This window comes from Chiloscyllium plagiosum, chromosome 9, assembly GCF_004010195.1.
Source record: "Chiloscyllium plagiosum isolate BGI_BamShark_2017 chromosome 9, ASM401019v2, whole genome shotgun sequence".
Lineage (NCBI taxonomy): Eukaryota > Metazoa > Chordata > Chondrichthyes > Orectolobiformes > Hemiscylliidae > Chiloscyllium > Chiloscyllium plagiosum.
The window spans coordinates 1,798,131-1,804,061 of NC_057718.1; the positions used below are offsets into that span (position 1 = coordinate 1,798,131).

General features: G+C 47.0%; 1 protein-coding gene across 1 annotated transcript in view; it reads left to right on the forward strand.

The window, feature by feature from the left end:
• Positions 1–4,748: 4,748 nt before the first annotated feature.
• Positions 4,749–5,931, forward strand: part of LOC122552541 — a 4,074-nt gene continuing 2,891 nt past the window's right edge. The window contains exon 1 of the mRNA XM_043695228.1: positions 4,749–4,945. The gene's annotated coding sequence lies outside the window, so the exon portion shown is untranslated. The remainder of the gene's footprint in view (positions 4,946–5,931) is intronic.

Here is a 5,931-nt window from a genome sequence, read left to right on the forward strand (position 1 = left end):
CTCACTCCCCCCTTCCCTCCTCCTCACTGACCCTCAGTTCCCCTATGAACATCTCGGATTGATCAGGCTGACCCCCCTAACACCAGCCTGTTGTTTGGAGCTGGGTTCTCCCAGTGAAGGTGTTGGGACATTGAGCCAGCTTTGGTGCAAAGTGCCGGGAGTTGGAAGGCAGCTCTGTGTGCAGACATACACCAGGGTCGTTACACAGTTAAACTGCACAAAGCTTGACTCCACAGGAGGCTCTGAGAGCAATTATTCAAAATACATTCCTTTTGAAATGTGTACTGCTAACATTGTTGGCACCATCTCTTTCTGGGACAGAGTTCAATGGGCACTGGCAAACTGCCAGGTCCTCACTCACTGCATTACAGTCTAGCCTGTGGGCTAGGGCAGTCCATCCCTGAAACCTCCGTCATGCCAGGATTGAGCAGCTGGGGGCCCACAGTTACACCACACCTCCCCCAGCTCCCAGAAGCTCAGAAAGAGAGGATAGAGGGTAAGTGTACCCACTGAGGCTGAGTGTATCCACCCAGAGTACACACCCAGAGTACCCTGTTAGCCACTGAGTGGGATAGGCCACAGTCACTGTGAGGCCTTTGATAGAAGGCAGCTGCCTCATTAGCATAGGAAAATGTTGATCTCATTAATAATAATGAGGGGCCAGTTCATTCCCATTCGTGTAGTCTATTGTCAGATGATTAACAGTTTCTTTGTTGTCAATTTATCAGTGTATTGGTCAGGTTTTCATGGGCCAGTCACGTCGTCTTCATTGTTCCCCGTTATATTCTGCAGAGTTTAACACCCTGCTCTGTAACCCACAGTCCTCACTCATTGTTCCTCGTTAAGTTCTGCAGAGTTTAACACCCTGCTCTGTAACCCGCAGTCCCCACCCATTGTTCCTCGTTAAGTTCTGCAGAGTTTAACACCCTGCTCTGTAACCCACAGTACCCACTCATTGTTCCCCGTTATATTCTGCAGAGTTTAACACCCTGCTCTGTAACCCACAGTCCCCACCCATTGTTCCCCGTTATGTTCTGCAGAGTTTAACACCCTGCTCTGTAACCCACAGTCCCCACCCATTGTTCCCCATTATATTCTGCAGAGTTTAACACCCTGCTCTGTAACCCACAGTCCCCACCCATTGTGTCCCATTATGTTCTGCAGAGTTTAACACCCTGCTCTGTAACCCACAGGGCCCACATGATAATCTGTTTAGCCCTGCTCTCTGGCCATGCCACAGCTAGGCACCACCCTGGCCTGTGTGCTGATGCAGATAGCTGTCCCACAGCCCAGTGCTGAAACCTAGGGAGGTGATGTCTAACACTGAACCAAAGTGGGCAGCAGGTTATCTACTGCTTGAAGGGGTGGGGAGGAAGGGGGTGGGTGGCTGAATTTAGATAGTGACTTTCACATCCGCATGATGATCTAAAGATCTTTTAACTGATGAACTACTTTGAACTGTAGTTTTAATGAAGAAGCACCATGACCAATCTGTACACATCAAGATCCCAGAAACAGCAAGGTGTTGATGATCAGTTTCAGTGATGTTGGTTGAAGATAAATGAAGGAAGTAGGATCACTCAGTGTTACAGCACAGGATGCCTTTCACCCCATTTAGCCTGTGCTAGCCCTATCCATTCAGTTTCTCTCCCTTGCTCTGTCTCCTTCGCTCTGTCACTTTCCCTTTGAATTACTGATTGATCAAATTCAGCCCCCGCTGCCCTATCCAGTTGCACAGCTATGTCCACGATCACTGTGTGGTGTATGAGTCCAACTCTCAGTATCGCCTCCTTTGGAAATTACCTTCAATTCTCTCTCTCCACCAGCCAAGTGCAAACAGTTTCTCCTTATTTACTCCACTCAAACCCTTTCCAGTTTGAACGCCTCAACACTGTGAAATTCAATGTTTGAACAGAATGGTATTTCACAGTTTGGGAATGACCTCTTTGTTTAAAAATAGAAACTGTTTCAAACTCTCCAAGTGAAATTCCCCAGGTCTCAAACCTGAGACAAGTGGAACTGGGTCACACTGGGGAAAGATCCTGCGAGGAGCAAACAGATAATCGAGTCAATGCTGGAACGTAACCAATCTCCCTCCAGAGACTCATTAAATCTCAATTAATCATCTGATTCAGAATGAAGTGGAAACTTTCAAAGCACAGAATGAGGCAAACTTACCCCCAAGCCCTCTCTCTGGGACAGCTCATAGGAACACAGGACTTCGGAGCACACAGGCTATTCAGCCCCTCAGCTCTACTCCACCATTCAGTCATCGATCTCAATGCAATTCTCCTGCCTAATCTTCAAGTCCCTTCAGCTCATTAGTCTCCAGCAACATATTGATTTATGTCTTAAACATGCTCAATGATTGCGTTTCACAGCCTCTAGTGAATTTCATAGATTCACTACCTACTGACTGAAGAAAGTTCTCCTCAGCTTAGTTTCAAGTGCCCCTTACCCTGAGTCTGTACAGGTGCCCCTAGGTCTTGACCCTCCTTATTCTGAAATTGCGTCCACTCATCCTGGTCTCCCGTGACAGGAAACATCCTCCTGGGACCAATGCTAACCCGTCCTCTTGGGATCTTACAATGTTTCAATAAGATCACCTCTAATTCTTCCTTCATGAGTTGTCCTCCTCAGAAATGAATTGAGTGAATGTTCTCTGAACTGATTATAACACAATTATAATATTTTTCAAATAAGGTGACAGTGCTCCTGGTGTAGGTTCATCAATACCCTGTGCATTTGCAGAGTTTCTTTTATAGTCACTGCCTTTGCAATAAATGTTAATATTCTGTTTGCCTTTCCAGTCACTTGCTATTCCTGCACTCCACTGAACAACTGGGTTGCTCTCTCTTTCGAGACGGGTGACGGTTTAACCTGAGCGTCACCATGCCTCAGGCGAGGCAAAGATTGAGAAGGAGGGTGCTTCAATGATAATCTCAGTCAGCCTGGGAATTGAACCTGCACTGTTTGATTCACGCTGCATCGCGAACCAGCTGTCCAGTCAACTGAACTAACCAACCCCACAGTCATGCAACATCAAGGGGCTTCAGTTAGATTGTCTCTTGTTGGGGTAATCAACAAGACATAAATTTAAGACATAAATCAATATGTTGCTGGAGACTAATGAGCTGAAGGGACTTGAAGATTAGGCAGGAGAATTGCATTGAGATTGATGACTGAATGGTGGAGTAGAGCTGAGGGGCTGAATAGCCTGTGTGCTCTGAAGCCCTGTGTTCCTATGAGCTGTCCCAGAGAGAGGGCATGGGGGTAAGTTTGCCTCATTCTGTGCTTTGAAAGTTTCCACTTGTATTTCATGTACTAAGACACCCGGATCCCTCTGTACCTTATCGTTTTGCAATCAGTCTCTCCATTTAAAGTTAATACTGCTCTGTCCAGATGGAAACATTCACATTTCCCATACTTGCCAATTTCTTTCCCATTTACTCAAACTATCGACATTCCTTTTCACACTCTCAATCTCCTCTTGGCAGGTTACTGTCTGAACTATCTTGGTGTTCTGGCAACTTTCGCTGCCATAGATTCAGTCCCTTCATCCAAGACATGAGTATACTGTAGATTGTAAGCAGTTAGGGCTTACACTGATCCCTGTTGTTACAGCTTGCAAATGATAAGAACATTTTGAAGAGAGGTTGGACAGACAGAGATTGTTTCTCTTAGTGGAGAGGAGACTGAGAGTGGCCATGTTTGAGATGGATAGAATTATGAGGCGCAGAGATAGATCGGCAGGAAGAAATCTTTCCCCTGATGGAGTGATCAATGACCTGGTGGATAGGTTTAAGATGAGGGGCAGAAAGTTTACAGATGTGAGGAAGACCTCTTTCCCCCAGAGGGTGGTGGGAATGGACTGCAGTAAGGTGGGAGAGTGACATAACAATAATGTCACTGACGAGTATTCCAGAACCCTGGGCTACTATTCTGAGTTAAGAAAGCTGGCAAATGAAGTACAATATGTGAAAATGTGAAGTTGTTCATTTTGGAAGGGAGAACAAAAGAACAGAGTATTATTTAAATGGAGAGAAATTGCAGAAAACTGCAACACAAAGGGACTTGGGTAAACCTGTGCACAAAACTGCAGAAAGCTAGCACACAGGGTTAACAGGTAATCAGGAAGGCTAATGGAATGTTGGTCCTTATTTCAAGGGGGTTGGAGTATAAGAGTCAGGAAGTTTTACTGCAACTGGACATGGTGCTGGTTGGGCCACATCAGGTGTACTCTCAGCAGTTTTGGTTCACCTGACTTTTGGGAAGATATCATTTCATTGGAGGCAGTTCAAGAGAAGGCTCACGCAGATGATCCCTGGGATGGAGGGATGGTCTTTTCAGCAAAGACTAAAGTGGTTAGGACTCTACTCACTGGGGTTTAGAAAAATGAGAGATGGTCTCATTGAAACATATCAGATTCTTAAGGGTCTTCACAGGGTCAATGCTGAGAGGATGTTTCCCCTCATGGGAAAGTCTAGGAGCAGAGGGATAGTCTCAGAATAAAGGGGCACCAGTTTCAGACTGAGATGGGGAGAGGGTTGTGAGTCTTTGGAACTCCTTACCACAGAGAGCTGTGGATATTTGAGGCTGAGACAGAGAGATTCTGGATCAGCTGGGGAATCGAGGGTTCCAGGGAAGGGGCAGGAATGTAAACATGAGGAACATTGGGTCAGTCAGGATCAGCACCACGTATACCAGCAAATCAGGTGTCAATTCAGTGAAGCCACCAAACAGGATTACTTGCATTCCAAACAGCATTCTACAAAGCAACCGTACAACCAACAGATCAGATCGAAGCTCTACAGTCCAGCCTCTCCAGTCATGAATGTCATGGACAATTACAAACTCACTGGAGGAGCAGGTTCTACAAATATCCCCATCCTCAACGATGGGAGAGCCCGGCACATCACTCAGTCCAGTTGATTTCCAGACAAAAGTAAGTCCCAGGATGTTTGTAATGGGGGCATTCAATCATTGCAATGTGACTGAATGACAGGGGGTGATGGTTAGATTCTCTATTACTGGAGACGGTCATTGCTGAGCGCACGTGTTCCTTGTCACCTGCCATTGTCCAGATCTTGTATTTGAACATGGACTGCTCAGTATCTGAGGAGTTGGGAATGGTGCTGAACATTGTGCAATCAGTGAACATCCCCACTCCTGACCTTATGATGGAGGGGAGGGCAGTGATGAAGCAGCTGCAGGTGGTTGGGCTGAGGACACTCTCCTGAGGGACTGCTACAGAGGCTTCGCTTGAACACACCATGATTTTGTCAGGTTCCGTTTGCAGCTTCCTTTCTCAATGACAGAGGTTGGACAGAATGACCTGTATTCTCTTGAATCTCAGCCCCTCAGTTGCTCTCAGTCTGATACAGCTGGTTTCCCTGCCATTCTCCGCACACTCGATGTCGGAATGGGTTTGTAGCTATGACTGGGTTCCCCAGGGACAGTCTGGGTGGTCTCAGGGCGTCCCACAGTAATCCCCTTTCCAGTCCGGGTCAGCAGCTCCGCCTGGATACCACCCCAAATGTCTCAAGTACAACCTGCTCAACCCTGCTCCCAAAAACATTGTTCCAACAAAAAAGCTTTAAAATAAAAACTTACCATGAACGGCCCACTTCGCGATCTGACGTTTCAGTCCCAAAATATTCGGACGTGAACCTCCTGCATTGTGTGAACACCACCCTGTGTGTGTGTGTATGTGTGTGGGGGGGCTCTGTGTGGGTGCGCCGAGGGAACACTGGCTTGGTCGGTGGCGCCTGGCTGGGTTGTGGGTGACTGAGGCTGGGATGTGATAGTTACCCCTGCCCCTAACATTTACCGCACTCCCTGAGATCCGCTCCCCTCCCTGACATTCATTGCTAACAGTTATCTCCCCTCTCTGCTATTTGCCCCCTGGGTGGTATCTACCTCTCTGATCTT